Source organism: Halichoerus grypus, chromosome 7, assembly GCF_964656455.1.
Source record: "Halichoerus grypus chromosome 7, mHalGry1.hap1.1, whole genome shotgun sequence".
In the NCBI taxonomy this organism is placed as follows: domain Eukaryota; kingdom Metazoa; phylum Chordata; class Mammalia; order Carnivora; family Phocidae; genus Halichoerus; species Halichoerus grypus.
The window spans coordinates 149,684,592-149,709,501 of record NC_135718.1 but is presented as its reverse complement, the minus strand read 5'-3'; the positions used below and the strand labels follow the sequence as shown (position 1 = coordinate 149,709,501).

At 47.7% G+C, this 24,910-nt stretch overlaps 1 protein-coding gene across 9 annotated transcripts in view; it reads left to right on the top strand.

The window, feature by feature from the left end:
• Positions 1–24,910, top strand: part of NOS1AP (nitric oxide synthase 1 adaptor protein) — a 288,491-nt gene that overhangs the window by 171,461 nt on the left and 92,120 nt on the right. Inside the window, exon 1 of one of the 9 annotated variants that reach the window (XM_078078432.1) lies at positions 18,798–19,059. The exons of 7 other annotated variants lie outside the window; for them this stretch is intronic. The gene's annotated coding sequence lies outside the window, so the exon portion shown is untranslated. Of the gene's footprint in view, positions 1–18,797; positions 19,060–24,910 lie in introns of those variants that run through there. One more of the 9 variants, XM_078078433.1, reaches the window with a different exon arrangement.

The window sequence follows — 24,910 nt, the reverse complement described above, 5'->3', positions numbered from 1 at the left end:
TTTGTTCTTGGCCAGATGGAGTGGTGCATCTGGATTCGTGCAGGAGAAGAGGCCATTCCTTCTGGGGTCTCCCAACTGTACCCTGACTCTAGCCCCTTTTGCTGCTTCCATGTGCTGTTCTGGTAGTCTGCTTGTAACAGACTCAGAACTCTACCTGTTCCTGTAGATCTGGGCCTGCGACTTTTTAGTTTAAATCTGAGAATTCCTTCAGTGAGTCCTTAATACGTGGGGAAAGAAGTACAATACAGGGGAAAGTTTTCCTTTCACACATCTTAAAACTCTTTTTAAACCTGTCAGCTGTCGTGAGGTTAGACTTGATTCTGAGATCTTTCCCTTCGTGGAGAGGTTCCCGCAGCTCACCTGAATTTGCTCTGACTCTTAGTTGTCTCCCTGCAACAGAGCATTTTTCTCCCCATCTTGGTTGGATTGCATATGTAGCAACCAGCCTGGGCCTTACTGTGCATTTGCTCAGGAGCTTCCCTAAACCAGAGAAGCCTGATCCGGTGCTCGCGCTTTCCCAGCACACCTCTCGCCGCCTTTCCCTGCCCCACTCTGCTCCACCCCTGCCCCTTGGTGGCCCTCACCCTTGGGCACACCTGTGAGGGGGCCTCCCGGAGCCTCGTCAAGGCTGAACTGTCAAAGGCTTTCGCTGGCTTGTGTTTCAGACTCTTGGAGCACGGTCAACAGTGCAGAAGCATGCCCCATGCAGAGATCAAAGCTTTGGTGGCTGGACGGACGCAGACACTGCTTAATTAAAACCAGGCCTGCGTGCATGGCAATACCATTGAAGGCCGTGGGGTAGTCACACAAAGGTGACAGCGGTTAATCCCTGGCATTCCGTCTCTTGGCCCATGTGGGGCTGGCGGAGGAAGGCTAGGCTGCCCCACCCATTCCCAAGACACCCCACGCTGACACAGAGGCATACGTGTGGGCTCGTCCTTGGCCAATACCTCTCTCTCATCAGTTGAACGAATCCTAGGAATAATCTGAGAGCTGGAAGGGACAGCAAGTCATTTGGGCCCATCGGGTAGAGAGGAGAAACCGAGGCAGGAAGGATCCTCAGGGTGGGTTGGGAATAGAGCCTATATAGTTCATGTCCCTTCTCCTGGTCCCGGCGTAATGTCATGAGGCAAATGCCGTGTTGTGTAAGTTCTCATTCCAAAGATGTTTATCCATCACCTGCTGTGGGCCAAGGTCTTTTTTTATTTTGGATTTCATTCCTGACCCGCTCATCTGGCTCCTTTCCATCTGAAGTGCTCCAGGACCGTTCAACCTCCCGATCCCTCTGCGGGTAGCTCTCCAACTTTAGTGCCAACCAGCAGGTTTGAATGCCTACCCTGTTAGCACTGTGCTAACGTTTCCTCGGTTACTAAGCCCAGAGGCGACCATTATATTGCGCCCTGGTAAATGCCCGAATCTGTGTCCGATGCTTCGCAGGGATATCTCACTTAATCCTCGGGGAAGTATTTTTAGGTGACTCATCCCTCACAACAGGCCATTCGTATTGTGCAGCTGAGGGGCTGCAAGCTCAAGTAGTGTGCCCAAGGATACCCCAGCAGAAGCTACTGGGCCTCCTTAACTTTACTCTTTCCACCTCCCTGGCATTAAAGCACATGCTTCCCTCCCCGACATGTGGCCCTGCTAAGCTCTGAGGAGGTGGGGCAAGTCTGTCCTTCTGGTCCTCTGCCTCCTCTCTCCCTCCTTTTTCTTCTAGAAAAGAGTATCCAACCTTTTTTTTGGTGGGGTGTGGGGTGCGTAGGAGTCTTGTTTCTCTATTCTTTCCTTCCTGTTCTCGTTGTTTAGAGATGGAGTCTCTCAGTGGAAACCCACAGCCCCCAGGCTGGCCCGCGGGCTGTAGCAAGGCTGGCAGGTTGAAGGCTGCCTTTCACCAGCTTGCTCTGATGATGCAGATCCTGCGGCTCCCTGACCCGTCCCCCTCCCCACAGCCATGGGGCAGCCTCCTGTAGCTCAATCGCTACTTATTTGGGAACGAATTGGTGTCATCTGGATGGTAACGTGTTCATCGGGGCCTTGGCTTACCCCTGACCCTCAAGGAAGCACAGTAATCTGTGTACGGGCTATTGGGTTCATCTTGGTATCCGGTGAGAGGGTGGTGATTTAAACCAGTTTACTTCCCACTTAGCGCTGAGGCCAGCTCACCTTTGCTAGAGAGGATTCTTGACTCTTCCTTTGTGGTAGGAAGTCCTGAGTCGGTCTTTTCAGGAACTTCAGTCTGAAAGCTGCATGCAGTCCCTCAGGGGTAAGACCTATGTCCTTTTTTGGGTAAATTCTTATTCGAGACAGAGGACTGCAGATCACGCAGGTGGAATCCGTTTTCTAACGTTGACTTCAGCCTAGTAAAGCCCTTGTTAAGCTATTTAACTCTAACACTGGAGCCTGGGAAAGCAGTGCAGCTGCTGGGACAGGAGGTCAGGAGATTGGGATTTGATTTCCAGCATCCTGCTAATCCTGCCCTCACCCAAGGCCTTCGACCAGCCACTTTCTGTGCCTGTTCCCCTATTTACATCGGGATTTACATGAGCATTGAGGCCCACTGGGGAGCAATCCCTTTTTCAGTGTGGTGCCTGGTTTGGTGAAGATGCTGGTCAGTTTCGATTTTAAGGCACATAGGATTTTGGATTACCTCTGCCTGAAATTCAGCAGGCAATCGACAGTTGACTCATAAGAATGAAAATGAGGTCCGAAGAATTAAAGTATAACCAAATCCTTTATTAAAAGAATGCTCAACTCAAGTGGACACAGACCACGCCATCGGCCAGCCCACTTAAAGGGGAGACTTTGCAGGGAAAGGTTTAGCTTTGTATTTTGCACGATGTAAGTGGACTCTGCAAATAAAAACTGATTGTTGCTGTTACTTGTGCCATCAGTTGGCCTCAGAGGGCAAAAAGAGAGGCCCGTGAAGCAGTTGGTGCATGGCCAGGCACGCGGCTAGGCTCAGTGCAGTCCTCCGGTTGGAGTGAGCCAGGCCTGAGAGAATTAATCCCATTTCCTGTGCAAGCATTTCTTTATTGGACTGTGCTGTTTTTAATGAAGGCATCATGTGCAGTATGCTGCCCTACATTAATAGTCCTGCCTAACTGTTTACTGGGCATGAATGAGGAGAGCACAGGGCATAAGGTGAGATTGGGGGAGAAGGAGGGAGAATGGATGTGTGAGTTAGGGGAAGCGCCTCTTCCTTTCGGGTGCACGCAGCCCCATGTGGGGAATGTCTGGCTTGGAGAAGGGAGCATGGATGGGTGTAACCTTCACGTCACCCCTCCAGCTGGGTGTGACTTTACACATGGGCTCTGGTTGGCAATGGCGTCCACAGTGGGAGGAGGGTAGGGATTGGAAGGACTTCATCAGAGAAGCCACTCTCTTACGTGATCTCCACTGAACTTACTTGCTAGTCTCCATTCCTTTTGCAAAACATGTTAATGGCTACCATTACTCTATGCCCACGTTACTTTTGTGTGCACAGTAATTCTCCCTCCACTAAGGCTGAGTGCGTAGCAAGAGCCCATTGTGCAAGTTCCTGTACCTGTCTGCGCCGGTTAAATTTGCTATTGTAACTGAATAACTTGATCATGACATAAATGGAATGAGTGGGAGGATAGATAGCTAACGTGCATCGAGCACCACTGCGTGCTAGGCAATCTTCCAAGAGCTTAACATCAAATCTCCTGTAATTGTCTGTTTATAAAACTAAGTTGAGCGTTCCCAACAAAATTGGTAAAAGTGAGTTGCTACAAAAGAAATTGCCAGTGAACTAGGTGCAAAGACGATAACAGTTAAAAGTTCGAAGAGAAAGAAGCCCCTGTGGAAGGGGTCTGCCTTCAGGAGTCTTTGTGTCTACAGTGCAGTGTCTTCAAGTTCTTCATCCACTTGGAAGAAAGCAAACCAGAAATCAGGGTCAGTGTGTTATTTATCCAAGGAGGACTTTGGGCAATTAATCTGTGGACCCATACCTAGAGGACAGATCACCAATATGCATCAAAAATGTCCGTAAACCTACATTAATATACTTATGTTAAAATGCTCAAGGTATGCCCATTTTGGGTTTTCTTGGTGAGTCATTGCTTTAACATCTGTTTTAACTAGTGGACCATAATAGTCTTGATAAGAAGTCTTTTGCTATGAAAGTAACTGAGGTCAAATGAGATACGAGCCCCAGACGGCTCCGGTCCATTTGCAGGTGCTTGCAGGTGGGCTGCTAAGGTTCCTCTTTGGAACGAAGTAACCGTTGTGGTCTCCGGATCATGTTCTCTTACTGCAAGTTCCTTTTCCCCCCACAGTTAGTGGGTTGGGCTGGATTTTAACCTGTCAACCAATTCTACAGCTTGGTGGACTGCGTCAGCCAAGGTTTTGGAGCTCTGTTTTGAGGATAATGAAATTTGACATAAGAGAACACTGCCCTTTGGTTCTTTTCGCTGAAGGGGTTGATTTGCTGTTCCAGTGGTCAGCTCCTCTGCGGATGAGAAGGATAAAGATGTGTGCATCTGCATGTGTGTACACACAGGCTTGGATTCAGTGAGCCCACGTGCCAGGTGCTGGGCTCTGAGCTTTAAGGACCCAAGAAAATACCTGATGTGACCATTGTCCCCAAGAAGCCAGGATATGTATCTAGAGGAGTCACACATGACAGGCTGAGACCGATGGACTATTAGGAGCCGTTGTGAAGGACGAAGACAGAAGGAGGGGGTCCCAGGAGGGAGAGCACCATAGCAGCAGGGTGACGATACAGAGGAATGAGACAGCCCAATGACAAAAGCTTATGGAATTATCCACTTTCAAATTGCTTTTATGCGGGGCGCCTGGGTGGCTCAGTCGGTGAAGTGGCTGCCTTCAGCTCAGGTCATGATCCCAGGGTCCTGGGATCGAGCCCCGCATCGGGCTCCCTGCTCAGTGGAGAGCCTGCTTCTCCTTCTCCCACTATCCCCTGCTTGTGTTCCCTCTCTCTCGCTGTTTCTCTCTCTGTCAAATAAATAAAGTCTTTAAAAAAATAAAAAATAAGATAAAACCCTCATATAGGGCTGCCTGGGTGGCTCAGTTGTTAAGCGTCTGCCTTTGGCTCAGGTCATGATCCCAGAGTCCTGGGATCGAGTCCCACATCGGGCTCCCTGCTCCGCGGGAAGCCTGCTTCTCCCTCTCCCACTCCCCCTGCTTGTGTTCCCTCTCTCACTGTGTCTCTCTCTCTCTGTCAAATAAATAAATAAAATCTTTAAAAAAAAAAAGATGTAAAAAATTGCTTTTATGCTTATCTGACGTTATTCTCAGGATAATTGCAGGGAGTAGAAAGACCCCTCTACTGCTCACTGACACTTGGGGACACAGATACAGAGGGAAGGCACCTTGTCTCAGCAACGTGGAGCTAGAGCTCCGACCAGGCTTGCTGGTGTGTACATTGGTTCTGCTGCCACCCCCGGGCTTCACATCTTCCACCACACTCCCTCCCCTCCCTGCCCCCTTAGAGACGCACTGAAACCAGCACCTTAACTGTCCAGGTTGGTCTGTCTTATTGCCTTACTAATGTCTCTCCTTTTTAAGAAGCTACAGCTATCGCCAGCTTATTAAAGGCAGGGCCCCACTGAATGGGGTGTGTGTGTGTGTGTGTGTGTGTGTGTGCGTGCGTGGGCGCGCGCTGCCTGCTCACCTGGCACGTGGCTTGGGATTCCCGTCTTCTGGCTCTGTGGGCAGCGGCTGGGGCAGTACCCTTACCCGGCGCTTTCTGAACCGTTCAGGGAAATCTCGGGTAGCACATTCTGTCCATTCTTGGGCAGACTCAGCTGGACCCTTGATAGCTCTTTGCTGTTTAATAGGGTAGCATTTGCAGAGGTCCATAAGCCACCTGGATGGAAGCCCCTTACAGCAGAGTGCTCTTTCCAGCTGGAGCCTGAACTCCACTGTGTGATCGAAGGATCTGGAAGCTTCCCTCCCTGTTCCTCATACCCAGAACAGACCCCACAAACATGTGGGTGACAAGTCAGCATGTGTTACTGAGGGCTTCGTGTTTATACCAGGGCCCTGGAAGACGTAAACAAACACAGGGGAAGAATACAAGGCCATGGTCTGTCCTTCATTGTCTATTCATTCATTCAACAAAGATTTCCTGAGCAGCTATTAAGTGCGGAGTGGTGTATTAGGTATTGGAGATTTCATTTGGAGCAGCTGTAGCCATGGCCTTGTGGAGTCCTCCGTCTGGAGGGACAAGGGCTGATTGCACTGGGGTGTGATAAATGTAGTGGGTGCTCACCGGAAGCAGGGCAGCTGTGCGTGGTTTTGTAGGGTGGGGCTGCTCACTGGCTCTTGGCTGAAGGGGTGAGTAGAGGCTGAAATCCAGTCCATCCCCCTCTCAAGACACATGCTGCCTTGGGGAAGGGGAGCCTTTTTGTAAGCTGCAGAAGGACGCACAGGAACCAGCAGGGACCTTGATTGGAAAGACACCTGACCTGGGTTTGGGGGGAGAAGGTAAGCTTGTAAGGAAACATCTGAACTAAGACTGGAAAGATGACTAGGAATTAGCCGAAGAGGGGAGCAGAGGAGAGGTGGGAAAGAACATTCCAGGCAGAGTCCTAATTGCCAACACTGGGGTAGTACTTAGCACGAGCCCGGCGCTGGTCTGAGGGCTTTAAGTTAATCCTCGTAGGAGGAAGTTGCATGTGGAACAGCACAGAAGTGAAAGAAAACATGGCATGTTTTGGACTCTGAAGGGTGTTCATTAGGGTAGAGCACGGAGTTCAGAGGGAAAGGGGACCCGTGAAGGCAGGGCCGATGCCTGTCGCTAATTACACTTGCGCCACACTTACCGTACACTAGGTCACCGGAACACGCAGCGCACGGTGGCACGTTTCCCCTCAACACAACTACGTGGGGCAGGTATTATCCTCCTCGTGCAGGTGCAGACGAGACCAAGGAGGATGGAGCAACCTGCCCCAGGCCAGCCTGCAGACAGGGAGAGACAGATTTGCAGTAAGGCACCAGCTTCCGATCCCCACGCTGCCCATGCAGGAGCGCGAGATGGAGACAGGCTGCCAAGGGCTGACCAGGCAGCAGGGAGGAAGGAGAGACAGCCAGCCCTACCTCAGCATGGGCAGGAGGGCAAGCCGTGCAGCTCTGTGGACAGGGCCGGCCACGTGGTGCCATCTCGAGTCTTTCCCAACAACTAAGGGAAAATGAAAATCCGTCCTCATGAATGATTGCGTTTATTCCTAACCACCATCCCATGAAAGTTGGATATAGTACCCACACTGTGGCAGTGTGGAGGAGGAAGAGGAGTCTCCAGGGAAGTAACTTGACTTAAAAAAAAACACAAAAAACAACAGATCCTTACTCTGGAAGCTCATTTGCTCTTTTTGTTCATTCACTCAGCATCTAGTTACGGAGCATCTCCTAAAAGCCAGATGCCCTGTGAGGCATGATGGATGATACATGAGGCCTAGTCCCTGACCCCAAGTGGTCAGGGACTTTAAAAGTTAAACAGGTCAGTGCGGGGATTTAAAAACCTGTCTGCAAAATCTTGGACACTCCTGTCATGGAGAGAGATGGGGTCTGTGACTACCCGCTCCTGGATTCTGGGCTGACCTTAGGGACTCCCTGGTTGCCCATAGAACGCCGTGGAAGTACTAGACTTCTGAGGCTAGCTCCAAAACAAGACCAGACAGCTGTCCCTCACTCTGAGGGGACCCAGCTGCCAAGGAGTCCGGCTAGCCTGCTCCAGCCAGGCTGGCGAGGTCACGTGTGGCACTCTGGTCGACAGCTCCAGCCGAGCTCTCGGTCAGTAACCAGTGTCATCCGCCAGCCTTGTGAGCGAGCCATCTTGCACGCCCGGCCAGGTTGACCTTTAGATGACTGCAGCTTGAGCCAACGTCCTACAGCAACAGCACGAGAACCCCAGGCAAGAACTGTCAGCCCAGCCTCTCCCACATTCCCAACCCACGAAGGCGTGGGCCAAATAAAAAGGTGATTACGATATTAGAGATGTTGTGAGTCATCGTTTAGAAAGTTGCTGGAACGGGCGCCTGGGTGGCTCAGTCGGTTAAGCGTCTGCCTTCAGCTCGGGTCATGATCCCAGGGTCCTGGGATCGAGCCCCACATCGGGCTCCCTGCTCTGCGGGAAGCCTACTTCTCCCTCTCCCACTCCCACTGCTTGTGTTCCCTCTCTCGCTGTGTCTCTCTCTGTCAAATAAAATCTTTAAAAAAAAAAAAAAAGGAAGTCGCTGGAAGAGTTAGGCTCCGGGAGCCGAGAGGCGCAGCACCCCAGGGCACCCAGTGGATGTAGGGCTCAAATCCTGTGGGAGAACCCTGGTTCGACAGTGAATGTCAAAATTCCTACTTTTATTGCTAATTGGTCTTGGGGAAGGAGGGGGCAGGCAGAAGTAGAGGAGAAAAAGTGAAATGAGCAATGTAATGAAGAGGACTTGATTTTACACGCCGCTCTGGGTTTGAGCTGACATCCGCCACTCCACGCACCCACGCGCCCACGTGCCCACGGACCCACGCACCCACGGACCCACACGCCCAGCAGGTGGTGCCGGGGCCTGATTAACTACAAGTTACAGGTGTCACTAATGGAGCCTACTGTTCTCCCTCTTCAAGCTGATAATGAATGGTGCTCTCGGCTTTATTTAGGTCTGACACCCTGCTTAAACTGTTCGCAGAAGCATCTGCGGGGGCTTTGCCCTGGGCTCGGCCGTGGAGAAGTGGCCGCCGACAGGGGACTAAGAGGAGTAAAAGCGTGCTGCTCAGAGTCCCCCACACGCTGGGGTAGTTGGAAGCACACGAGGTGGGTGAAGGTGGGGGGCAATGGGTACGGGCTACAGCCTGAGACTGTTCCTGTCAGAGGCCAAGGCATTCACTTCCTACCTTCTGGGTGTCACTTTTGCTCCCCGCTTTCCCGTGGTTAGGCCTGTGGGACACCTTCCTTTCTCTCCACAGAAGACACAGGTGGAGAGGTGGCGGCGGTGAATAATGTGTCCCTCACCCTGAATAATGTTGCCCTCATCCTGTTGGAAAGGAGCAAGGAGTGCACAGTTTCCTTCTTGTTGCAGCCCCACCGGGGCTGGCCTTGCTTCTCCTCTTTCTCCATCCATTATGGCGGAAGTCATGATGCTTTCACCAGAAATATCTACGGGCCGCTCTGAGGATTACTTCTGAGAGAGAGGCTGCTCCTGGTGAGTCTCCTCTCTTAATTAATGTTTCTAATTTTTAGTCGGTTAGAAATGAAAGAACTTTACCCCTGGGCTGTCTGAGATGTTCGCTGTCTGTGCATTCTTGCCGAGACCCATAGGAGCAATTTTCAATCTCATTTAACCTGCGCAACAGCTGTTGTAAGAATTGGTGCAGGATCTTCTTCACCCCACAGGGCATGAGTGACAGAAACTTGATCCAGATTCAGTGTTTGAACTGCCCGGCCCCACAGGGAAGCCTCTTGTTTTCCTGAGGTGAGTCCCGGAGGTCCTTCAGGAGCTGACTTTTCCTCCTGTCAGAGCCCTGTCTGGATTTTCAAAGACACTGTGTCATTGACACCATCTCCCTTCTGAGCTGGGGACTGGCTCTGCTCGGCACATGGGCCCTGGAAGGTTCTCAGCTGCTCTGCTGTGAGAGTTCACACTTGCGCTTAGTGGAACTCATGTTTCTCATTGAAGCTGAGCTGGTGGGTGGAATGGAGGGCAGACGAGGGCCCAGCTCGGTGGGGCAGGTTCTCTTCAGGGAGCATCTGTAGGGAAGGTCCCCGCAGCCCGGGTCATCTGCCCTCCTCTCTGTTGAGACAAGGTCCCTGCTGAGGTCAGTAGTCGAGCCCCATTTTTTTTTTTTTTTTAAGTATAGTTGACACACAATGTTACGTGAGTTTCGGGCGTACAGTGTGATCTGACAGCTGTACATCACGCCGTGCTCGCACGTGTCGCCGCCGTCTGTCACTATACGGCGATATTGCAGGACAGCTGGCTGTGGTCCCACTGCTGTGCCTTTGACCTCTTCATCCCATGACTGGAAACCTGTACCTCCCTCTCCCCTTCCCCCATTTTGCCCATGGCAACCACCCGTTGGTCCCCAGCCTCCTCTGTCGGACACGTTCTCAGAGACTGTTCCCTCGAACCAACCTTCGTCCCCATCTTGTTGACCTGGAAGTATTAAAAACCTAAGGACCATTTCATGGCAGCTCCAAGTTCTGTGTGGTTCTGAATAAAGAGCCTTGGGATTGTATTTCTTTGCAACTGGAGGAGAACTTAAAGGTAATTGAGGTTAGCCCTTGCATTTTACAGATGAGGAATTTGGGACTTTGAGAGGTTCGTTGCTTTGCCTGAGGATATACAACTAGTTAGTGACAGAGCTAAGAGAGTCCCCTCAGGTTTCCTGCTCTTAAATCAGTATTTCGTTCGCACTATATTGCTTGATCTAAAAACAGTATCTGCAAGTGGTTTTGAAGCAGGGTTTCCACATAATTCTTTGTTGTGGGGGCTGACCTGTGCTTCGTGGATGTTTAGCAGCATCTCTGGCCTCTACCTACCAGGACTCAGGAACAACTCATTCCCCACCCAGTTGGGCGAAGCAAAAATGTCTCTAGACTTTGCCAAAAGTTCTGTGGGGGGCTGAGATGTTCCCCGCTGAGAAGGGCTTAAAGTTAGTGTGGGTGGGGAGAGGGAGAGCGAGAATCCCAAGCAGGCTCCATGCTCATCACAGAGCCTGATGCGGGGCCTGATCCCATGACCCTGAGATCATGACCTGAGTCGAAATCCAGAGGCAGACACTTAGCCAGCTGAGCCACCCAGGCGCCCCAAGGTTAGCGTATCTTTAAAGAAACATACTTGGGTTCGCTCTTCCTAGGAGTGTGTGAGTACAAAGCAGACTGGAGCAACAGTCCGGGATTAGAGAAGACATGCTACTTCCCGATTAACTGTGATTAGACAGGATCCTGGGGGCTTAAAAGACAGTACTGCCTGTTCCCTAGCTTAAATGTTCAGATTGTGATGTTACCAGAGCAGGGGAGGAGAGTCTGGTGGGGTGAGGGAACGGTTAGAGGAAATCAATAGGATATTTGGTCTATAAGGGAAGCATTTGCTATAGATATTCTTGTATAAGGACCTTGTATCCAAAACACGTAAAGGACTTAAAATTTGCTAGTAACCAAACAAACGACCCATTTTAAAAGGCGGGCAAAAAATATGAACAGACACTAAGCCAAAGAAGGTCTACAGATGACAAGACCATGAGAAGATGCTCAGCATCGTTAGTACTTAAGAAAATGCAGGTTAAAACAAAATGAGATGCTACCACTTCACTGTAAGGGCAGCTAAAATTGGAAAGAGTGATGTTGTCAAGTGTTGATGAGGATGTGGAAGTTCTGGAACCATCACCCGCTGCTGGCGGGAATGGAAAAAGGTACAGTCGCTTTGGAAAATGATTGGGCAGTTCCTTAAAATGTTAAGCATACACCTACCATGTGGACCAGCCTTTCTACCTTTAGATATTTCCCCAGGAGAAATGCAAGTGCATGTTCACGCATGTTCATGGCAGCTTTAATTGTAGTGGCCCAAACTGGAAACAACCCAGATGTCCATCAACCATTGCTTTTTAGACCTTGCTTTGTGAGTGAGACATTTTCACATCCTGCCAACAAATCAAGAGAAATGGGTCAGACTGAGAGCATCTGTTTGGGTCCAGATACTGACTTGCTTTTCGAGTGTGTCAGAGTGTCATTAGAGCAAGTCAAGTGACACTTCTGTTCTTCCTGGCAGTGGAGTTTGGCAGTAGAATTGGCGATCTTTCTTCTGTAGGTCCCAGATGGGCTATTTTAATGGGCTCCTAGGTGATGATGGGTTCTTTAACTATTAACGTTTAAAAGATCACATCTAGCTTCACAAACTAGCTCATTAAAGCATTTATTTATACAACATTAAAACATTTCGGGGGTAAAGATGTTCTCGGTCACTGTGATGTCTTAAAGATGGCAGGCCAGATGCCCTTGTGGCTAGAATTCTTCCCAAAGGGTCAAGAGTTGGGAGCCAAGAAAAGAGATTATTTTAGGGGAGGGTAGAGTGATAATTCCTGTGCCCCAGAAATAGCCAAGACTTCTGTGATGTGTATGGGTGGGTTGAGCCTTGCTTTAGAATCCATTTTTTTTTTTTTTTTAATTTTTTGAGTTCCTGATAGGTGTTGGGCATTGAGATCCACACAGGAAGTAAGACATGGTCCAGCCTTGTCTTTAAAGATGGTACAGTCCAGTCAAGAGCAAGATAAATCAACGCATAAGGTCAGTCCGGAATGATGAATGTCATGGTGGAGATGGGCATTTGGTGCTGCTAGCAGAGCACACCCAGATCATTAACAAAAGAGTGAAGTGGGAGTTGATCAGGAGATGCTTCAGCATTCCTCCTAGATACCTTAGTTCGGTTCTGGGTGTTCCAGCATGAGGGCCAAAAATCACTAGGAAAAGATACAGTTCTTACTGTCAGGGATTTTAGTCTAGCTGAGATAAAGTTAGTATGCTTAGGATTAAGATGGCCGTGTGTTGATAACGGTATAATGTGTTGGAAGCAGTCCTGCAATGAATGGCAAGAGAATTTAATTCTGGCCCGGGATCTGCTCCTATGTGGCTCTTGACCTCAGGATAAGTCACTCACTGGCTCTCTTGGCCTCAGTCTTTTAACTCTAAAAGCAGAAGCCAGGATAACAGTGTATGATATGTCAGTTCTCTCCATGCTGTGTAGTGTGTCAAAGGGAGATCTGGGGAGAGCTTGACCAGTTTGTTCTTGTTGGAGAGATCTGCCTTGGTGAAGCTGTTGTTGAGGAGAAATGCCATCCATTATTAGGTTGGGCGAACTGTGGGCATCAGGGATTTTTAAAGCCCCAGAAGCCATTTTGTGGGAGTCCTATTTAAAGCTAAAGAAAAGGGTGAGTCTCACCTGCTGGAACCAAGGGCATTAGTCCCTTTGGCCTCTGTCCTTCAGTGACCCCTTTTTGGTTATGTGGTCTTGACTTGGTGCTGTGTTCCCGATCGTTATCAAGAGGGACCTACACCCAAGATCTAGAACACCTAGCATGTTCTGTCTTGTGGTGCCTTCCCTCCCGGCATGTAGGGTTAACCAGTGTCACCCATCCATGGTTGGAAGGGCATTTGCTCCTCTTGCCTCTTTCTTTCTTAATCCCTCCTGTCCGATGATATATCAAGACATGTGTTCCTGATCTAAGAGTATCCCAACAATGCACAGCAGTGTTACTTGAAAGAAAAACATAAGGAACTTGTACAGAATTGGAGGAACTGAATTGCATATTTTTTTCTCTGCCTTATCCGGTGCACCTGAATGCCTCCTTTGACTTGTGGCGCTCACTTCCTGGAGCAGACTTGGAGGACTGCAGGTCCACCTGGCAGCTTGGCGAGTGCTTGTTGGATGGATTTCACACTTGGCGTTGGCTTTCTAAAGGGTGTGGAAGACATGAAGACTTTCTAGAAGACATGAAGACAGCACTGAATTGTTACTACTCTCATTCTATTTCTGGACTGTGGATCTTTCCCAACTCCCATTCACTACCCTAAATTCAATGTATGGTGTTCGACAATGTACCTGCCAGACTGATTCCTTATTTTCACCCAAAACAGGATCTAGTGGTCATCCCTGCTCTTCCAGAGAGTTCCTCCTCTAACTTCAACAGCTTATTCCCAGCTGGAATGTACCTGACATATCATACACTGTTATCCTGGCTTCTGCTTATTCCCCAGTTGGGGAACAGCTGGTCCAATACCAGTTGAAATTTGACTTCCCAAGACTACTTCGGGGGAAAAGAGAGGCCTAATTGTCAGACTTGATGCCTACATATGGTCTGACTAGAAAATAATCAGAAGGCTAGATAAGAAAATCATCAGAAAGTGGTGTGGGGACTTATTCCATTTTGTCACCTGTAATTTTAATGTCAGAGTAATTGGCTAGGTACCAATTATTTTCTAAACAAAAAGTTGGATAACACAAAAAGAGTTATAACAGTCCTATCTGGAGTAATTGAAGTTAAAAGCCTTTTGCTAGTATGGGTGTGACCAACACCATGGTACTTGACACACAAGAGGACAATTCCTTGATGAGGCTTTATACCGTATGAAGTAGACTGGCAGTTACTATCCCCGTGGGATAAAATAGGTAATTGAGACGCAGCAGGTAAAGTGCCCAAGGTCATGCGTATAATAAGGGATGAGACCTTCAAATTCTGATCTTTCAGACTCGATGCCAAATCCAATATGTCTTACATGACCCTTATGCATTTCTATGTGTTTATTGTTAATGGAACTTATCTAATTTACCCATAAGCTGCTCTCATTAGATTAAAAAGAAATTAACACTTTATTGGTGGTAAGATTATGACATAGTAGCAAAACTCTTAGGGACTTATAATATGTCCCCCTTTTACCTGAAAAAAACATTTCAGCAGGAAAGAGGGGAAAGGATAGACCGCTTACATCCGTTTCCTCACGGTCCTACATCTTCATGGGTCATGGCCTGGACCGTGCTGATGACCCTTATACCCAAGTGTTTTCTGTGGAGAGCCTTGATGACAGGACCCAACAGATGGGTGGAAGTCATTTTCATGTGCCACGGAACTCACTCCGACCCCAGCACAAATAACATCACACCATAAACACTCATGTCCCAAATTCATTTCCTTGGGACACTGGAGGTTTTGTTACTTATACCATAGAAGTCTTTACGGGGACCCATCTCAATATGTGTTTTCATCTTGACTTAAATCCAACTCTTCTTGTTTCCTTCTCCATCAAACCACACCCCCCTTGCCTTTCGGTCAAGGGGTGATGGACAATAGATGGTAGCAACAGTTTCTATGGTAACAGCATCTGAGTCATCTCCTTGGAAACCTGCATAAAGGCCTTCCATCTCCAGACCAGTTCAGTGCAACTTGGAAGGCCTTTGTTTCCATGAATGTATCAGCATGGGGCAGCAAGCTCTCCCGGGCTCTGGCCACTGCAGTTTCCTTTGGCTCCTGATGCCCATGGCAGTTTGGGTATAGAGTTGGATTCAACCAAACGTGGGGGTTGGTGGGCCCTGGGGTGCTTTTCTCAGCCTAGCCCATGTCCAGAATCCATTGTCTTTGGTTCAATACCAGAGGCCTAGCAGATTTAGCCAGTAGACCTCTTGCTTTTTAAAATGCCCAGATGACTCAACCAAGTCTCCCACAGTGACCAGCAATGGATCAGAATAAAGCAGTACTGCTTCTGAACGCAGATGAGCTGGGTATTTTGGCATGGTCATGAAGAGAATCCTGAAATGGGGCACCATGGGATAGCTTGTAAGAGCCCCTCTCCTTATGGTGTCCTTCAAATGCAGCAATTTTGTTCCTTAAATGAAAGCAGAATGGTTTCCAGCAGCTAAGAGGATTAATTCTCTTGTCATCATCCACACCAAGTAACAATCACAAACGCTTCCATTGTGCTGCTTATTTTATAGATCATTTTCACATTCAGGAGCTCAATTAATCATTTATTCAGTCGTCAGCACATGTTAATTTGAAACTTACTACGTGTTGCATATTGTGTTGGGAGTTTGGGGCAGAACCGTGAGAAAAAAAATGCACAATCCCTGCCCTAATGAAGTTTACAGATAAGAGAATCAAGGGCTAATCAGATAATCACACATGTGTGAACATTCAGCCAAGCTCCACTAAAGGAGCAGGTCCATGCTATGATTAGTGTGCAGAATTGAGGGATTTGACACTTTGGAGACCTCTTCCTTGAAGAAGCGATGGTCATGCTGACAGCTGATCAGCAGGGCCCTTTGCAGATGAAGAAGTGAAGACTTGCAGGGTGAAGTGACTTCCCCATGGTCACACCCTCTGCTGACTGGCAGTCCAGGGTTCTGATCCCAGGCTCTGTCTGTCCCTTCCTGCTGACTCTCAAAGCAGAGCCTAGGGTCAGTCTTAGGCCAGATAGCCAAGGAAGTGTTCTCCCATTTTCGCTCAGGTTCTGCCCCGCTTCCAGGCCTGAGCCTGTTGCCTATTTGCCCAGGTGGACAATTCTAGGAACTTTCTCTTTCCACGGACGTAGTCCTCCAAGGTATTAACTGATGTAGGCAGCTTGCCTAGTTCTGTTGACCCGTAAACACAGGACTTAGGCTAAAAGTTAGTCTCCTCCCAGCACCCCCCCAGAAAAAGGTTAGAGGTAGTTTGAGATAGAATATCCACTGGTGGAGTGTGGGCCTTAGGACAGAGTTTCTGCCAACATTTAGGAGCAAAGCAGCTGTGTTGGGCAGCTCCATTCCTCTGTCGATGGACATCTTGGCTCTTTCCATAGTTTGGCTGTTGTGGACATTGCTGCTATGAACATTGGGGTGCAGGTGCCCCTTCGGATCACTACATTTGTATCTTTGGGGTAGATACCTAGTAGCGCAATTGCTGGGTCATAGGGTAGCTCTATTTTTAATGTCTTGAGGAACCTCCATACTGTTTTCCAGAGTGGCTGCACCAGCTTGCATTCCCACCAACTGTGTAGGAGGGTTCCCCTTTCTCCACATTCTCGCCAACATCTGTCTTTTCCTGGCTTGTTAATTTTAGCCATTCTGACTGGTGTGAGGTGGTATCTCATTGTGGTTTTGATTTGTATTTCCCCGATGTTGAGTGATGTTGAGCAGTTTTTCATGTGTCTGTTAGCCATTTGTATGTCTTCTTTGGAGAAATGTCTGTTCATGTCTTCTGCCCATTTCTTGACTGGATTATTTGTTTGGGTATTGAGTTTGATAAATTCTTTATAGATTTTGGGTACTAGCGCTCTTTCAGAACAATTTAAAAATAAGCGACAGTTTAGGCATGTCCCTTAATCCTGGATTCCCTAGCTAAAACAGTGTTATCCTTCTCTTTTTTGATGCTGAGATCTGAGCAAATGTCCCCATCTTTGTGGATGACATCTTTGAGAAAGTTCCGTTTTTCTACCACGAACAAACTGATCTTACTTCCTTAAAAAATATGTTGATTTTTATTTTCCAAGCCAAGTTTTTAATAAATGTTTTTGCTGACACAGATAAGTAGTTAAAGTTTTATCTTTTCTAAATGCATGAATCCGGAAAATAAGCAGGCATTTCCTGTACCAAGGAGACCATTCCTATCTTAGGGAGACCAGGTCCAATCCTACCGAGGCTCCTTCGAGGTTGAGGAGGGAAAGGGGAAGGTAAGATTGGAGCTGTGTGATTTGGGGCAACTTGGCTCTCCCATCTATAAAGTGTATATTAAGAACCATTTTCTTCTAAAATGAAACATGAAAGGTACCACGCCCCTCCCCACCACACACCACGCCGATCCTAATAAGGGTTTATAATTTTGAAAATCATCTGACTGTCTAAGCTGATGGAGTCCTCTCATTAACATTTCATAGTGTAGAGACACCACCCTGGGCCTGCTTGCTGTTTTTTGGACCTTGAAAGAGGAAGTATGCAGCTTGTTACTGAGATTCACAGATGAGAATACAGTTGAAGGTGCTCAGAACCCCGACAGAGGCTGATGGCTTTGAAGTAGGCGCTGGGGAAGTGAGCGGACACGAGCAAGGGCCAAGCAGGGAGCCTGGTAGGTGACTTGGAGCACGAGAAGCTTCCACCTGGGAGGCTCCGTCCCCACCTTGCTGGCTAGGATGAGGCAACCATGTTGGTCATTTTATAGTCTGGAATGCGAGGCCCAGAGAACCTATATAAATGTGTTTTCTGCAGTGGTTGGCATGTCCTGAGAGGCTAGGATTGGTGGGTGGTTACAAAAGATAGAAGGTTCTAAATTACAAACCACTACAGTACTTTCTAGCATACCACAGTGCACAGCGCACTGCAAATTATAACGAGAGCCCACTGTCGACTGGGAATAGGGTGGGGCATTTTGCCAGCATGATCTGTGGTGCGGGTGGTGGTAATCTCCTTGTCTAGGTGGAGAAACTGAGGTAGATCTCCAGCTCACTCACATAGCTGGTCGATGCTCGATCTGGGATTTGGATCCAGATCTTTTTCCAAGCCCATATTCTTTCCACTATTGCTGCTTCCTCTCCAAAGAGGTTCTTTTGTGGTCCATTTAAGTTAGGACAGTCCCTGATGCTGTCAGGATGCTTTTCTTCAGAAGGCCCTTTAAAAAGCTGTTTGAGCTCCAGGAATAGTACAGCTTGAATGTGCTCTTCAGTTAAACACATTTACATCTCCCTTGGGGCTGTGGAATCAGCAGGGTTAATTAGCATCTGTCAGGCTGTTCTTAAGTAACTGGGAAGGGCTCAAGATGACCTTGAAGAGCATTTTAGTTTTTGAGGTGGCTTCCAGAGTTTGCATTATAGATTGGTCACTTTTCCCCTCCGCCTCTCCGGGAGCTTTTAATTACAGTGGCTCGTCCTCGGGAAGCTGCGATCTGCATCTTTTCTGTGCTTGCCTGTTCCGGCTGGCCTTGGCCCAGACTGAAGTCAGCACCCCAGACCCTTCCCCCAAACTGTTCTCTCTTCTCGCTCAGCTCCTTTTCCTGTTTCGTGTGAGAAACCCTGGTGGCTGGCCTAGGAGAGGGATTTCAGGTGTGAGTCATTCACTGATGAAGATTTTTTTTTTTTACAGGATAGATAATGAGCTGCTCTGAGCTATCCACATTTTCCAATTTCCTCTTTCCATGACCTTCCATTGTTGTGTGGAAGGGGCTGATCAGGATAGCCGTTTAGCCAAGGTGAGAGCTGTAATCATGGCTGTAGGATGAACTCCTGCGGCATCGTAAACTCGATGCATGACTATTGTGTCACGTGCAAGAGAAACATTGAAATACAACCTGTGCGGGTTGATTGTTTTCTGTGTGAGCAAGCTAGCCTTTACTCTCACTGTAGGAACGAAGTAAGTAAGAACTGAGTAAGTTGGAAGAGAGAGGAGACTGGGGAAGCGGCATCCACCGTACACGTAGTCCCGCCCTGAGACTGCGTCTGGCATCCTGGCAGAGCGTCGGGGTGCGGGTGTGGTTCCTCTGTCTTCTGATGTGTCGGCAAATAGCCCTGCAGCTTTTCTCCCGACTTTGGCTTCTGGGCTGAACTTAATCTTCCAATGGATTTTGCTCCCCTTCCAAAAGGTATGTGTGTATGTATGTATGTATTTGTTTATTTAGAGAGAGGGAGGGAGACGGGAAGGGGGCAGAGGGAGAGAGAGAACCTCAAGCAGGCTCCACACCCAGTGTGGAGCCCGAAATGGGGCTCGATCTCACAACCTTGAGATCTTGACCTGAGCCAAAATCAAGAGTTGGGCGATTTACTGACTGCGCCACCGAGGCGCCCCAACCCAGTCTTTATTATATTCTAACTCCTGTGAGTCCTTGGGATTTTTGGTTGTTGGCCAAACAGCTACACTAACGTGAACACTGTTGAATGTCCTGTTTCCTTTCTGACCTGACTGTGTAAGTAACCGTCTTTGTGCAACAGTTTTGCTCATCTTACTGCGCCACACTTTCTCCTTCGCCTCTCGGCTTTCTTTCCTCCTCTTACACACACACACACATGTGGCTTGTCATATGGAGTAACAGTGTCTCTTGTCTCTTAAAAATAGAGTGATTGGGGTGCCTGGGTGGCTCAGTTGTTAAGTGTCTGCCTTCGGCTCAGGTCATGATCCCAGGGTGCTGGGCTCGAGTCCCGCATCAGGCTCCTTGCTCAGTGGGGAGCCTGCCGCTCCCCCTGCATGTGCTCTCTGTCTTGCTATCTCTCTCTGTCAAATAAATAAATAAAATCTTAAAGAACAGAGTGGTTGATGATGCAAAAGTCATTTCTCATGGAGTCTTAGGGTCCTGCATGCATTGGGTCTGAGTTGGGGATTTCGGCTATTTGACCACAACAGCTGGGGCCAGATACTTACAGCTCCTTATGAATTCAGGAAACCACTTGTTTTAGATGATCTCTTAATGATTCCAGGCCTGTCATGATTTAACACTTCCCCAGCACCTTCTACTTCTAGGGTGTTCTCCTCTTGCTTCAGATTATTCTAGGCGAAATTGACTTTTGTTCAGGCCTTTCCCAGGGGTTGGTCAGAAAGCTTGGGTGTTAGAGGGGAACGGGCCACCCTGGGCGGGAGGTGGAGGCACAGAAGGGGGTAGGGTGGGGCATCAAAGATGATAAACACTTAGCTTGTTGCGTAGCTTCCCACATTCAGGCCTTGAACCTATGACAGAGGCCACAGAACCTTCTGGTTGGAGGAGTATTTAAAAAGGAAGGTCTGGGTGGAACTTGCCAAAAGCCAGGGCGATGACCCATTGGGAGGCCAGGGGAGGCCAGTGGGTCTCTGTTCACATGGGTATGGGATTGTTCGAGTAAGTGCCACCAGAGGTAGCACCAGGTTCAAATCTGGCACACACGTAAACTCAAAGGCAGCGTCACCTGCAGTGAAAGTGGGGTGGGGGCAGCAGCAGAGGGGAGGTGGCCATCGGCTTGTGAAGGATCTGAGGCCTTAAATGGCCATCTTAGTGCCGTGGATCATGGTGATGGTAGCCCCATGGCTGCTGGGCCTCATTTATCTCTTCCGATTTTCTCTACTGGCCGCAGATGTTTCTTCTTTTAATCCAAATTTCAGAGAGGACATTTCTCCCTTGAAGCACCTCCATTAATCAGATGTACCAGATTTATTGCTTTGTTTGGGTTATTTAATTTTTTAGTAAGCTCCACACCCCAGCGTGGGGCTTGAACTCACGGCCCCAAGGTTAAGAATCGCATGCTCTACTGGCGCCCGGCTTTGTTTTGGTTATTTACAAAATGGACCATGAGCTGTCCCGTGGCTCAGTGGTGAGCCTCATTTCTAACCATGCCCCTGGGCTCGCTTCCTCCAAATGCACGGGGCCATTTGCGTTTCCTGAACACCGAGAGTTGGTATCTGGAGGCTACCATGCGTGTTCTTGCCGCCCAGTCTTCCCGAGCCCTCCTCTTCCCCTCGTACCTTGTCTCCCTGGTAAACCCCTTGTCACCGTTCCACTTGATCCCACAACATTTGTAACCCAGAATTAGAATTACCAGACACCTAGCTTTTCTCATCTGTGAGCCTGTGAAAGCAGAGCCAGGTCTTAGTAAGGTTTTGTCTGTCTTGCTTGTGGAACAGTCACTCCTTACCCCCATATCTGCTACCGGACTCTCAGTGGGAGATGGTGATGGGGGTGAGGTGGGTGGGGGCACCTGATACAAGAACAGCCTACCTGGGTAGGAGCATCGGTGCAGCTCCCACCCCCATCTTACCCATGAGCTTCTTCTCCCACTGGATTTACCCCTGTGTCCCTCACTTCTCTCCTACCTGGGTTTATTTCCCAGCTTGACCCCGAGTGGTCTTCTGCAGTTCCTTGTGTCTTATATCCCATATGGGGCTCAGCTCTTGGCTCTGGATGTTTGTGTGTCTACCTAGGCCAAACCCTTAAGGTCTACGATGAAAATCTTGGCAGTTATGCCTGTCTGACCCACCGCAGGGTTGGTGATGTTCTGATAGGTGGTGCTGGTGGCTCTGTGCCCGTTGGTATTTTTTTATGCCACTTCCTGCATGTGAGTTTCAGGGAGGGAGAGGGTGGCCCCAAACGAGCCCACGGCTAGGATAAGTAAATGAGTCTGTGTAGGGTTTATCACCATTAAAGAGTGCGGTTTACATGCTTAATAAACTTAGCGGTTTGACGTAGGTCAGTAACGAAGGCATGGCCGCGGGTTGGCAGGGGTTGTGGGGTTCACGGCAGCGTGCAAAGCATGATGCTTGGCTGAGTCTGTTTAGACCCTTCCCCTCAGCTTGGAAACTGGTTTACGTACTTGCCACTGCTCAGCCATCACCATCCTTCACTGCTCAGGGAGATGAGAGACAACCTGTGACCTCTGGTAGGGTTGTTTGGTTATGCTTGTCATTTATTATCTGGGGTAGAGAGCGCCTGTATTTGCACACAAGTGGTCTCTCTCCGAGAATATGCCCTGTGCACTTTTCATCTCTTCTGAGTTAGATTGCTTTTGGGTGACTGATTTGGGCAACATTTTCAGTCTTTGAAAAGACTGTCCCACACCCAGAAAGGCATTCCTAAGATGTTTCTGGAGTTGTAAATCAGACTATTAATTATAGACCCTTGAAAGAATGCTGGTTTCTCTCCCTGAGCACGGTGGGCCGTCTCTAGCAATACCGAGGAAGTCTCTTATGTTTATATAAAGAATCAGAGGATGGTACTCATGCCTGATTTTCTTCTCCATGAATTTTTCATTTTTGTGATTGCTTTTGAAAAGGTTCTGTTCAAATTTTATGTGGTGGTTTGACTTTGCCTTTCTTTGTGTCCAATTTCATACAGTTCCATTGTCCAGTGTTCACATGATTGTGGCTTGGTTCTTATATATATATATATATATATATATTTGATATATATATATATTTTGTGGAATTTGACTGCAGGTGAATTATTTTTCTTAGTTAACTGCCCAAAAAAATCATTAAAATTTACTTTCAATTATATTTACTCAGGATACCACATTAAGTCAAAAAGCATGAAAAAACTTTAAAATGTTTTTAAAAGCATTCAAGCATTAACATGCCTGCATTATAGGGTTGCAGGTCTTATTTTAAGAAAAGTTAAATTTCTTAAGTCTAACTTGGACAAAGTAAAGTGGATTATATTTCCAAAAGAAATTTAGCAGTTGTATATCCTAGTTGCATTTCTTCTCCATTTATTTGTAACTTTTAAAATCTGTACTTTGTGATTGTGTGTGTGTGTGTGTGTTTTTCCTTCAGAGAAATTAAGACACCCTTTAAAAAGCATGCTAGCTAATAGCTCGCATGTTCCAATTGCATTGTTTGGGTTTTGTCGTCTTTCAGAATCTCAGAATCCCGTGTAGTTTTCCCTCTTTGAAAATGTAGTGATGTTGTTTCTATGGAAACAATGATGTCATGAGTATGAATGGGGCCGAGTGACCACCAAGAGTGCCATATATCACGGCCAGTGATAGGGCCCAGCTTTACCTATGAAGTTGCTAATGGGGCTCTGTTGTCAGCAACTTGAAAAATATATGGCTGGGAGGAAAGTACGTTTGTGTAGGCATTCTGGACAGCCCATATGGAGTGAGTGTGTGTTTGTGAAGCCATGTGTATTTGATTGTGAAATAAATCCTTCACAGTTGGACTGTAGATCATCTGGATTCCCAGGTCTGTAGGGTGGGAACTTGAAACCTGTGAAATCAAGTCCCCACCGTCCATGGAAGGAAAGAGGGGAAAAATATCTGTCTCCAGGGTTTGGTATCCAGATACAAAAGACTTGCAATGTCAGCATTAATACAAATAGGAGTTTGTAATGCATGTAATATATAGGCATTAATATAGAGTACGCATACAGTTTCACTTGCATGCATTTAAGTGTTCTTTCAGTGTGACAGGTGGTGAGTAATAGAGACAAGTTGTGACTAATTGATCAGAGCCAGAGTCCTATTAAGCAGCTAGCCATACCATAACTTACACATGCAAAGAGTGTGGTCCTGTTCAAAGAGGCGGTCTGGAAAGGTTAAACTCTTAATTTAGTGATAACCCCCACTTTTATTTACTTATTTATTTTGGCTTTCCTATTTTAGAGCTGTATCCAGATCTTGTGGCTCATTCTTTTGACTGTTATCGGGATATATGATATTTGATTTTTTTAATGTCCAGAAGTCATGTGGAGGCAAGTCTCATGGTTGCCTATCTTGATAACTCACCTTACTGCTAATTCCAGTTAAAAAGTGAGGTGTGGTAGCAAAATGATGAGGTTGATAATGATGTGGTTTATATATTGGTTCTTTTTTTTTTAAGATTTTATTTATTTATTTGAGAGAGAGAGAGCACAAGGAGGGGAAGTGGCAGAGGGAGAGGGAGAAGCAGACTCCCCACTGAGCAGGGAGCCCGACGCGGGGCTCGATCCCAGGACCCTGGGATCATGACCTGAGCCAAAGGCAGATGCTTAACCGACTGAGCCACCCAGGCGCCCCGGTTTATATATTGGTTCTAAAGTAACTTCTTAAAGGGAGATTTCCTCAAAGTTTCAGGCAGGAGTTATTTATTAAAATTTATTGTGTTCCCAGGGCGACCGCTTGGAGAGTTAACATTTATTTGGATATGTAAGTTCAGTTATGCTGGACAGAAGTACAGGTCCCTGGTAACCATTGTCTGAGTCCATTTGGGCTGCTGTAATGCCATCAGAAATCTCCTTCCCACAGTTGTGGGTGCTGGGAGTCTACGATCAGGGTGCTACATGGCCAGGTTTGATGAAAGCCCTTGCCCAGGTTGCAAAGAGCCATTTTCTCATTGTTTCCTTTCCTGGCGGGGAGGGCGGGGGCGCTCTCTGGGGTCTTTTTTAAAAAAATAAGGGCACTCATTCTGTTCTTGAGGATACCACCCTTATGTCCTAATCATCTCCCCAAAGCCTCACATGCTGATACCATCCCAAGAACAGGTAAGATTTCAACATAGGAATTTTGGAGGGACCCAAATGTAAGGTCTATAACATAACATAAATCCCATTTGGCATCAGAGAATAAGATTTTCCATATAAGTAAAATTTTCAGGAAACTCAAGCTTCCCCCTCTGAGTCTTACCTTTCAAAATATTAATGATCATTTAATTGAAATCATTTCATGATCCCTCATGCTTTTTCTTAAACTTTACAGAATGAAATGAACTTTTTTTTTCCCATGACTCAAAGTCATTGTTTTGAATTGTTGATAATATTGGATCCCAAGACAAAGAAGTGCCCCCCCAACCCCCCGTCAGAAGTCCTCGAGGTGGCGCAGTGCTAATTTATTCCCGCTTTAGAGGACAGAGGTTGCTCCATTTTTTGTTGTTGAGTTTTCCTTGACCTTCCACCTTTTTCTGTTTTGTCCCTTGTTTTTAGGTTGCTGGCACCTGCTTTTTGTAGCTGTCTGTGTGCTACTATGCTCCGCTGAGTAACAGCCCCTCAGACATCCCCTGTC